This window comes from Leptopilina heterotoma, unplaced genomic scaffold (assembly GCF_015476425.1).
Source record: "Leptopilina heterotoma isolate Lh14 unplaced genomic scaffold, ASM1547642v1 Lhet_14, whole genome shotgun sequence".
Lineage (NCBI taxonomy): Eukaryota > Metazoa > Arthropoda > Insecta > Hymenoptera > Figitidae > Leptopilina > Leptopilina heterotoma.
In genome coordinates, this window is record NW_025110859.1 from 4,318,362 (window position 1) to 4,330,579 (window position 12,218).

General features: G+C 28.7%; 1 protein-coding gene across 15 annotated transcripts in view; it reads left to right on the forward strand.

Moving 5' to 3' along the window:
- The window catches only part of LOC122498042 (growth factor receptor-bound protein 14-like), an 857,844-nt gene that overhangs the window by 108,098 nt on the left and 737,528 nt on the right, over window positions 1-12,218 (forward strand). For 3 of the 15 annotated variants that reach the window (XM_043605552.1, XM_043605549.1, XM_043605550.1), the window contains exon 1: window positions 4,716-5,724. The exons of 8 other annotated variants lie outside the window; for them this stretch is intronic. The gene's annotated coding sequence lies outside the window, so the exon portion shown is untranslated. Of the gene's footprint in view, window positions 1-4,715; window positions 5,725-12,218 lie in introns of those variants that run through there. 4 more of the 15 variants (XM_043605554.1, XM_043605553.1, XM_043605551.1 and 1 more) reach the window with 2 other exon arrangements.

The following is a 12,218-nucleotide window of genomic DNA, read 5'->3' on the forward strand; positions in this document are numbered from 1 at the left end:
TACTATTTCGCAAATAAATTTTAGTAATTATTAGGTAAATGTACTTCGAATCTAGAAATAAAATTAACTCTGGAAATAGTAAAAGTTGCTGGCTCAAAGGTGCTTTTTTTAATTTCAACTTATTTTGGAACTTAAAATCAATTTTCTAATCAGAAATTTAGTCAAAAATTGGACCATAATGTAAGTTGCTTTAGTCAAAATCAGTCAATAAATGTAGGAAAAATTTATGTCTTAAATGTAAATAAATAAATTTTTTTCTGATTTCGAGCAGCATGAACTAATTTGTATATATCACTGCAAAAACAAGCATCTTAAAATATATTGTAGTTACTTTTAAAACGTTTAAAACGGAATGATTGATATCTTCATGTTTTATAATAATTTAAATTTCCATAAAATTTTCAAACAAAAAAAAAAAATTTAATTATTTTTAAAAAATGTAATAAAATGTGTTCCAATAATTCAATTATTTTTACAAGTAATAAAATTTTTCACATAAATTCAATTATTTAAAAAAGTGTAGGTAATAAAATTCGTTGTAAGAATTCAATTATTTTCATAAATAATAACATTTTTCATAGGCTTTTAATTATTTTTAATATAACTTTAAATAAACTCATTGAAAAATGTAATTATTTTCAAAAATTTTTTGCAAGAATTCAATTACCTTTTACAATTAATGAAATTCTTCGCTGAAATTCAAATATTTTCAAAATCTGCTATTTCAATAAAATTGCTTAAAAGAATTCAATTTTTTAAAAAAAATGTTATAAATTGCGTACCAAGAATTCAATTATATTCATCAATAATACAATTTTAAATAAAATCTTCGAAAAATGTAATTATTTTCAAAAATATTCAAAATTTAATTATTTTTGAAAATTCATGCTTATAATGCTTTTAATATTCTAATATTATGTAAAATTTTAACTGAAATTCAGTTTTAAGTCCATTTTTATTTAAAAATTCTACGAAAATTCAATTATTTAAATGCAAACATAAATAATATTTTAGAAATTAATATTAATTACTTAATTAATTTAATATTAATTAATTTTAATTATTTTTAATATAATTTTTAATAAATTCCTAGAAAAAATTTCATTGTTTTAAAAATTTTTTGCAAGCATTCAATTACATTTTACAATTAATGAAATTATTTGCTGAAATTTAAATATTTTCAAAGCCTGCTATTTTTATAAAATTTCTCAAAAGAATTCAATTATTTTTAAAAAATGTAAAAAAATGTGTTCCAAGAATTCAATTATTTTTACAAGTAATGAAATTTTTCACATGAATTCAATTATTTAAAAAAATGTCATAAAATTCGTTGTCAGAATTCAATTATTATTTTCATAAATTATAAAATTTTTCATAGGCTTTTAATAAAATGTGTTCAAAGAATCCAATTATTTTTACAAGTAATTCAATTCTTTACAGGATTTCAATTATTTAAAAAAAATGTAATAAAAATTCGTTGCAAGAATTCAATTATTTTCATAAATAATAAAATCCTTTACAGAACTTTATTTATTAAAAAAAAATGTTATAAAAATTCTTCTAAGGTATTCAATTATTTTCATAAATAATAAAATTCTTCACAGGACTTGAATTATTTTTAAAAAATATAATAAACATTCTTTACAAGAATTTAGTTATTCTCCTAAATAATAAAATTCTTCACATGATTTCAATTATTTTTAATAAAATTTTAAGTAAATTCTTCGAAAAATGTAATTATTTTCAAAAATATTCAAAATTTAATTATTTTTTAAAATTTATGCTTATAATGCTTTTAATATTCAATTATTGTGCAAAATTTTAACAGAAATTCATTTTTAAATCAATTTTTATTCGAAAATTCTTACGAGAATTCAATTATTTAAAGGCAAAAATAAATAATTTATTAAAAAAATGAATTTTTTTGAAAATTTTATTACTTTTGAAAATAATTGAATATCTGCAATCATTCGTAACTGCTTCTAAATTCAATTTTTTCCAGTACTTTAATAAAAATTCCTGACTTTTTCCTGACCTATGGCAACCATGGAAATGTTAACATATTTTTAAAATAAAAAACTTGCAGAATTCTCATGGAAACTCCACGAAAATTCCATGGAATTTACATGAAACTTATGAAGTTTCAAAATTTTGGCTTTTTCGAAAATATTTTTTTTTTCGATTTATTATATTGATAAGTAAAATTAATCAAATTTAAAGTACACTGTAAAAAATTTTTCGGAATTTTTTCCGAAAAAATACGGACAGCACGGAACCCCAAACGGTGGAAATTTTTCCGAATAAATAAAAGGAATTATCTACCATGAATTTCGGAAATATTTCCTACTATTTATTCGGAAATTCTACTTAAATCATTTGAATATTTATGTAAAAAATCAAAACTGTTTATATTACATTCTGATATATTAAAATAAATGTAAATTAATTTTAAAAAAATTATTATTTACATTTTTACGGAAGTATCTATTTATCTATTTACCACGATTTGAACTGTCAGCCTTATAGTGCTGTCTGTGCGTAGGGTTTTTTTTAATGGAGCCTTCAACCATTGGGAGCGCACGCTTAGACGCGCTCGACCAAGGGAGGCTATGAGAATCTGCTGCAAAGTATCAGTTTTAAGAAACATGTGGAGTAAAATCTGTTCTTTCTAACTTCTATGGAATTTCGAAAGATTCAATCTCTTTAAAACTGTTGACCAACCGATTCATAGTATTCATAGTATTCATAGTATTTATTTTTCTTATTTAACAGTTTTTAAATTTAAAACAGTAAAAATAAACTAATTATTTTTCTTCAAATTTAAGTAAGTGAAAATGCTCTTAGAAAAGTTACGTCATAAGTCTTTCACGTAAAAAAGTACGTGCATGTAGACTAATTCATAAATGATTTTTCATTTATTTTTAATTATATATATATATATATATACTTATTATCTTACGTGGAATACTTTTGATGTATTCTAAGTAAATTTTCACTTTTTTTAGATTTAAAGAGTAGTATATAAATACACATATCGGATTTTTTTCTTTAGTAATTAGTGAAAAAAACGTTGACTAATAATTATAAATTAAATGTAAAAAAATAATTTATTGATATACTTAACAAATGGTTAAGAAAGTCAAAATTCGATAATTACTTAACAGACAATTTTTACTGATTTTTGCTTTCAAAGTTGAATTTTTTACTAATTCAGATTAGGAAAGAAGAAATATTTCCTACTAAATATTCGGAAAATGTGTATTTCCTCTTAACTTTGGAAATACTTCCAATTAAGTATTGGGAGAACTGTTCTTTTACTTCGCTTCAGAAATATTTCATAATAATACTGGTGAAAAATCCACTATCTTTGGAAACTTTACAAAAAATTATGGAATAATTTCCGACTTTTGTCGGAAAAATTATTTTTCCATTTAACTTTGGAAATTGTTACAGAAAAACTGGTAAAAAATCCGCGATCTTCGGATACTTTGCCGAAAATAAAGGAATAATTTCCGGTTTTTATGCGACTAGTATTTTTCCACCTACTTTCGGAAATATTTCCTATTCAATATTCGGAAAAACTGATTTCCCCCTAATTTCGGAAAAATTACCGTTTATATTATCGGATAAAATTCAGAAATTTTTTACAGTGTATGAATAGCGATTTTTAAAAGATTTTTTACGAGCTACAAGCTGGTGATGAAAAAAAGTTGTTTTCTTTTAATTTGACTTTGAAATTCAAGGTCAAATTCTTAATTTCAATATATTTCAAAATTGTTTTTTTTTTTTTTATTTTTTTCTAACCTATCCCAATGGAAAGCTTACCTTTTTTCGTATGAACCATGTAAATATCAGAGTGGGAACTTGAACATTTTTGCAATATGAAACATTTTTGCATTATTTTATATAGAAAATGATTATTTATAATTATTTTCTTCAAAAATTTATTAAATTCAAAGAAAATTTATATTCACACTTCTACTAATAATAGTAACATTTTAGCAAAGTTTAAAGAAAATTCATTTTTTGACCTGGACAGTCGAGGAATTTTGCTCCATATATATAAATTAAAATTATAGATTTAAGAGGAGCAGTAAAATAAACACTAGATTTAGTATTAAAAATTGTTCTTAAATCTAATTATAATAATACTTTTAAATCTGGGAAGTAACAGTTACTTTTTTAGCTTAGAGCTATTCTCATATAATATAAAATCAATTTCTGCCTTAATGTAAGATTTTCTTTTCACTGTAAATTTAAAGTTAAAAATTAAACAACTATTTGCTAAAACCATTAGTTTTATTCTCCTAATTGTAAAACAATGCCTTTGCAATTAAAACCTAAATGCGGGTAGGAATATTTTAGGACCAGGTCTATTAACATTTTTATTTCTACGCAATTGTAGTTGAAAAGTCATTCGTTTGTAATTTCTATGAAGCATGTTTTTTCGGAGTTGCTACAAAAATATATTATATTAAAGAAATAAGTTAGAAACTAAATGTAATCTAAAAATAATTAATTAATCTCGGTGTTTCTGTGAATGAAACATATATGTATCAATAAAAAGAAAGGGTACATTTACCATTTTCATCTTGCTAATTAAAAGGGAAAAAAAAGCATAGCTTGCGTCCTCGATTTCAACCCTTTTGTTAAGCTCCCCATTGAATACGACTGATCCGCCCCTGGCGGCGGGAATAGTCCTCAGCCAGTGAACACTGGGTAGTACTAGTACTACGTGAGACGCCACGCGAGGAACACGGTTGTATACGTTCTATATATCGCAGCATGGAGTAGTGTTGTGTGTTCACATACTATGTTTACAAACGCGCGACGGATTTCTGCAGTGGCTCGCGAAATATTTTCGGTTACTTCTCTTCTCCCTTTTTACATTTCATGCGCTTAGTCTCAATTCTTGACACATATTCTATGGATAAATTTATGTATTGATATGTGCATGAAACAGTAAAGATAATAGAAGCTGAAAAATTTGAAAAAGCACACAGTGCTTTTGTGTGTTTCCCTTTCGCGGCAACTCCCAACGATTCACTAAGTGGACGGTACGATGACTTTGCCTTGTTTACACTCGGCTGATCTCGCGGGCAAGTCATTGCCTTACAAGGATCTTGGCGACGACTTTTTCCAAGGATTCCAAGTGCGCGACCACAAATAAAATATAAGGTTATGTGAGTTTTGAACGCCCTGTCGTCATTTCTCAGGGCGTCCACCTTCCCGGATTTTGCGCGCCAACCGGATCTTTCCGCGACGCAGAACGGTATGGAATCTTTAAATGACGTTGCTTGCGAAAAAAAAGGGAAAATTTATTCCTGGTGATATTATCTGATAAAGTCGAACGGCATGTTTGATCATTTTGTTTAATTCATCATTCTCTGTGTTGGAAATAATTTCACTTTCGTGTTCTGTTTTGGGTAAAAAAGAAAACACGTGTCTATGTTGTGAGTGACAAGTGCGGTGTGTGTTAAGTTTTTGAGAAAAGTTGATTTTATGCGGGAATTTCTATTGAGTGATGATGTCTCGATTGGGTTCTTGGCAGACGTGTGCAGGTCGTTTCTCTTAGGAACTTGAGACATCGTTTTATGGCTTCTCAATTAATTTGCAACGCGGACTGGCGATTGCTTTAGGTGAGACTCGTCTTGGTTTTGAAAGAGGATTACAAGTCTTTTAGGTGACTTCGGATTTGCTCGAGAAGTCTAACAAATTCAAAAGGTTAGAAAAATTGTTTTAGGTTACTTTTCGAATTGTATTTTGATTCGATCGCGATTCTAAAATCCTAAATCAGATCATAGATAGATTCCTTGAAAGTATTTAATAATAATGGTAAAAAGAGTTGTATACTAAATAATTTGTTTTACTTTTATTTTCTCTCTTTTATAAAAACAACTTAATTGTATGTTCGTATAATTTCATAATAATTTGTACTTTGGAACATATAGCTTTCCTTTACATTTGTTTATTAAACACTACTTTTTTCTTTGCTTCCTTTCATTATTTTAGTTTTACTTACTTTTTTGCTTCATTTTTTTATTTTTATTGCATATGTTTTCTTTTTTTCTTATTATTGTCTTTTGTTTTTTTCATTTTTAAAGTACGACAATGCTTTAGGCTGACGATTAAACATAATTTGAACAGTGCAGACTAAAGCATTACGCACTTTGAAGTAATATAAAAGATGATACGAGATAACCTTTTGCATGAGATTCAATTGTACGACGAAAGGATAAAAATTAATATTGACCTTTGTCGGAGTTAAAATAATTAGAGCAGTTAATATAAAAATTACTTTTACCTGCATTTCATGTATACATACTATTTTCTCTATATTGCTAAATATAACTTTAAAATCGAAAACTCAGTTTCTAAATATATAAATGTAGAAATGATAAAAAGTAGTAAATTATTTAAAATATGACTAACTGGGAATATTACAAATCACGAGGTATATCCAAGGAACAGTTTATTTGCATCAAATAAATTTATAAATTGCTAATCAGTCACTAAAAGTCTTCTTAAAGACAATCTTTTTGAAGATTTTATAAAGAATTGTTTTTAAAAGGAACAAAATTGTTACAATTTGAAAACCATTTTCAAAAGTAAGTTTCTTGTAAACAAAGAAATTTTTTTTTGAAATAAATAAGAATCTAATATTAATCAATTATGTAAATACGGTTTAAAAAAAGTTAAATCTTTCAAGAGAATATAAATTAATAATTAATCTCAATGTGAAAGTATTATTTGATGAAACTAAATTATCATCTTCTGTTTCTTCAAAAATAATGTGTGTGGTCTATTTTTTTTATCTACTTTAAATGACGCATTTTCATCATTTATATTATTGTTTTAATCTTTTTGTTTTTGCCTCATTTTTTACGTTGGTGGTCCAAGTTACGATTTCATAACTGACAATATTTTTGATATTGCTCGGATCGTATTCAATTTCAAAACATATAACATTTGACGCGTCTATCTTTAAATGTATATCCAGACAAACTATGTGACTCACTTTTCGTCGAGCATCGTCGAGAACATGTGATTGGCACCATTAAATTTACGTTTGCATTATAACGGATTTGTTGTTTTTTTTTCGTTCTTTTCTATTCTCGTTAAAGACTTTAATGTTTCAAGGAAAATAAAATTGAAAGTCCATTTGCACATTATTTTTTAGTGTAATATTTGTGTGTATAGTGTTTTACGCGTTAATCGAACTGTTTTCGAAATATGCCATCTGTCTACATAATTACATAATATTCGTAGAAAATTGTTTTTCAATTAGTATACCTGGAGGAATAAACACTGGTTTATTATTGTAGTGCTCTTCAATTTGAATACAGTATAGAAAAAATTAGACTTTCGGAGAAGACTAAACTTGAAGGTTAATTTTCTAATTTACAATTAATTGATTAATTAATTTAACTAATCAAAAGATGTTCAATATTTGCAGGTGTAGGAAAATTTTTTACAGTGTCTGATAATTAGACAGTATATTCTAATTTATTCTTATGAAGCTGAAGTAAAGCTGAAGTTAACTGCGACTTGATTATATTAATAAATGATTTAATGTAGAAAAAAATTGAGCGCGATTAAGTTATTTTTCGTTTCAAGTAAATATGAAATTTTATCACCTGAGTGACGTCGCATATATTATTTTCGAAAATTCGTTAATGCTTCTTTATTTGTCTTTCTTTTCAAAGAAACAAACGTCAAGTACATTGCGTCATTTGCCTCGTCAAAATAGAATCGAAATACCTTTCGTATTTATGTGGGTTCATTGGTTTTGTTTTGTATGCAGTTTAAGAGAAAGAATTTCACATTCTTCTTGAAATCAACTTGAGGACAAAATAACAATGATTGTTTTTTGCTACATAGCAATCATGCGCATGTGGTCCCCTCATCTATATTCTGAAAATAAAGGTCGACAGTTTCTGTACTCAATGAAAGCTTTCCTTATATGGTGTTATCTACAGTTTATAAGCAGCCTTCTATTTTCGAAATGTGCGAGTTAGTCATTGGGTTTATTGGTTATTGATTGCGCGTGCTCAATGAGAATAAATCTTGCCTCCTTGTTGTATAGTCGGAGGGAGTACAATGATTTGTTTACCTTTAACTTCGTGACGTAGGAATTCACCTTCCCTGCTGCAACACTGAGAATCAGGAAAAAAATTATAATTTCACTCACATTGATACAAATTGGGTTTTTTATTAAAACTTAAAATATCTTTGTTGTACAGTGAAATATATTTAAGTTTAATTGAAATGTATTGCAATATTTGAGATAGATATATTGTTGTAAACTTATATATATATATATATATTATAGTTATGTACACCCAGGTGAAACTTTTCTTCAAATCTAGGCTAGAGATTCGTGTTTCTTTTATCTATCAAGAGGTTCGATAAAGAAGTTTCACGGGTACTTACTAGAAAAGATCAAAGGTAAAATGTAGACTATTTTCTTGACTGTATAGATAGAAAGCCCATGTTAAAGGTTACCGGGTAAAACACAGGTCGACTGTACTGTCTGGCACTCCGAGAGACATAATTTTACTGCATTGTAAAAAGAAAAAAGAAATACTTTTAATTGTTCTAAATTATAGTGTATATTGACGATTTTTTAAAATATTCCTGGAGAAATGTTCCTACAGTTTTTAAAGTTCAAATGAACGACAATTTTTTTGTTATACTTCTTTCAATTTTAATTCTATTTAAAAAATACCGTTTCTAGTCAGGACACAACACGACACGACTCATCACAAAAAAAGTAACATGTCAAACACGAAAGTTTTGCGTTGTGTTCCTGCGTTGAGTTTTTAATTTCTAAATGTATTGCATTGTGATATGACACGACCCTTATGGTTATGTTACTTAGTGATCACGTGTTTCAATAGCGAAGCATGTTGAACACGTGACCACTGAAGAGCATGACCTTAAGGCATGAACATCTTGTGTTCATGACATGACACAACACAAAAATGTTCAGTGACTGTCCCTATGCTACTTTAAAACTGTCAGCTACCTAAACTGTCAGAAATTCTTGCGCATTTCTTAGGATTTCCACTATTATCAGATTAAAGTTTATCAATTTTAAAGTAAATTTTAGTAAAAATCAGTCAAATGTCTTTTCGAAAAGAGGTTAAAAAAAGAGAATGAATAAGAGTGAATGGAAGATTTTGAGAAGTAAGCAGGTTTAAAAGAGGTTCGATTTACTGTTTAGGAGGAGCAAAACAGGGTTTAAATTTCGACTCGGGTTTTTGATACAACTTTTCTGTGTGTGTTAAAAAAAACTGATAAAAAATGTTTTGTTGAAAAGAAAGCCTAGTTTTTATTACAAGTGGAAAATATTTGTTAATTTTCGTCTTAGAAGTTGACTTAGTAGAAAGAATACCCGAATATATTCTATTTCAGAATTGACCAGTAACTAGGGAAGGTCAATTATCTCATGGCGTGGATATTAAAATAGTAGAAAACAACTGTTAATGACTAAACGTCGATCAGTCAGTAGAAAACGTTGGTTATGATAAGCCAGTAAGTGCGTCGTGACGAAAAGTCGACGGACTAAGTATGCTTCACTTTGGCATGCTTCTGGGGCTAATGTCAAAATAGTAGAAAACGCCGGTTTTGACGAGACATCAAAACCAAAATAGTAGAAAAAGTTGGTTCTAGTGAGACAAAGAGTAAAACAAATTTACTTTCCAGTATTAAGAGAGCAGATTGAAACTAATGAAATTGAATCATTTGAATGCAGGAAAATTTCGTTATCTGTAACTAACAAGAATTGCTTTGTCATTATCAGCACGCTAGGTGACACGACGCCACATACAGTGCGAATCTCTGTTGCATATATATATACATTTATATATATTGGGATAATTTTATGCCAGTGGAGTGATCTCTGATTGCCTTGTGATTGGCGTATGGTATTAGAGTCGCGTTTAAGCGTGGGAGACTTAGTGTTAAGTAGTTTTTGGTCACGAGCAATAGCTCCCTTTTACTACTGTGATAAAAAAATAAGAAATTTGGCTCGAATCAAAAATTACAAATTTGTGATTCTTTCGAAATAATTTTCCAAATACATTTTGATTTATCAGAATCAGGGACCATATAGAAATAAAAGCAAAACTGAAAAAACTTTTTACATCTATTTTGTGTTAAATTATCGAAATCGACAGTCAAGTTTCTTTAATTTTGATTCGAATTTGCCATCACTGGCAAATTTTGCAATTAAAGATTCAACAACTTTGCCGTAAACACGCCATTATTGAGCCGAGATTCGGGACATTCTTGGAAAATTAAAGTATCTGATAATCGGCGAAATCATTGCCTAGTAACTTCTACCATTTCTCAGCAGTACTGGATCAATGATTTTTTTAGGGTGTAAAATAGATATAGCTAATAATAATTTCTAACCCCTCAGTGGAATGGAATTTTTAAAATTAAAGAGAAAGAAAATTCATCGTCATGAGTTAAATTGATTAACCCTATATATAAATTGATTATACCCTAATTAGTCGGACACTTTATCATTTTAAGTGGCTATTGCTAAAATTTTTAAACATGTAGATTTTACTATACCTTGCCAGATCTTATCAAGAAATTTTCATTTTATTTATAAATTTTAGCAATAAATAAACACTTAAAATCGTTGAGTGGCTGTACTGATTACTGACAATGAGGCTGATTTGCCTTTCTAAGATCCTAGGTTTATAATTAGGAAACATTTTACATGCATATTAAATAAAATTTAACATTTCACTCATCACTCTTACGACATAATGAGAAATTAATTCTTATTGCTCATCCTCATGGAGAAAGTATTGTGATACCAAAATTTTTCAAATTCGATTTTTTGACATCTTTATGTCATTGACCTCAGGAATTAAAAAATCATATTTTTAAAAATTGTTATTCCGTGTGTGTGTGTATAAACATTCCATTTTCATAAATATCTTGAGATTATGAAGAGCTTGTTGAACATTTTTCATCCATATATTAGCCGGAGATATTAAACTTTTAAAAATCTAAAATTTTGGAAAATAAGACTTTTTAAAATTTTGTTAAGAAATGTAGAAGTAACTTTCAAAGTAGCATAAACAGCTTATAGAGTATTAAAAAACGCTTCAATTGGCCTATTTTTGAACCTAATACGATTAGAAATTACGAAATTATTCTTATTTTAAAAACTAAAATTTATAAAAAATGGTAGCGTTTACAAATGATGTCATGTTTTTTTAGGGGGGTCTCTACTAGACGTGACACAATGTATTTTTTGTCCTACCTGCACGAAAAGTATGTCATTTCGGGCACTTAAAGTGGGCGCAAAGTAACTTATTCTCGCCCGGGGCCAGGGAAGCGGTCGCAAAAGTTCTTTTACGCCCGCTGACGTCACACAAGCGGGCGCAAAAGTACTTTTGCGCCCGCTTCATCTGGGTCGTTCCAGAATGAGCCAAAACGCAACGAATACGCGACGCGTTCCCATTTGATTAGCATTGGGACGCGTCGCGTCTTCGTTGCGTTTTGCCTCATTCTGGAACGACCCTCTAGCCCGAGCGGGCGCAAAAGTACTTTTACGCCCGCTTGCTGTACTTTTGCGCCCGCTTCGCTCGTGCCCTCGATGCCATACTTTTCATGCAGTTAGGACAAAAAATTATGTTCGCAACATGGGCGCAAAGGAGATTACGACTTTGGCGAGATTTCGGGACCTCAGGGACACTTTCGCACCCTCGGCTTCGCCTCGGGCGCGAAAATGTCCCCTCGGTCCCTTCATCTCGCCATCGCCGCAATCACCTATTTTGCGCCCTTGATACGATAATAACCATTTCACATGTGAAATTGCGTGACATCATTTGTAAACGCTCCCAAATATAATTTTCAAAATTTGGAGTAAAAATAATTTTATAAAAACAGAAGTGTTTAATGCAATAAAATTCATGTAATAAAAAAATAAAATAAATTGATCGAAAAAAATCTCCATTAAAAAGTAAAGTGTTGATGAAATGAATACAATAAATTCATCTTTTAATTTGGCAGCGGTTTTTTTTATTTATTGCATATAAAATTGATTTGTTTGTTTTAAAATTAAAAATGTCTTTTTTTTGTGGGAGAAGGGGGGTTGGTAAATCCGCTCTTTTGAAGAAGGAATCCATGTATTTTCGTTTGTAGGCTCTTTCTGATGCAGGATCCTTTCGGTTCCTATATATAACTTCTGT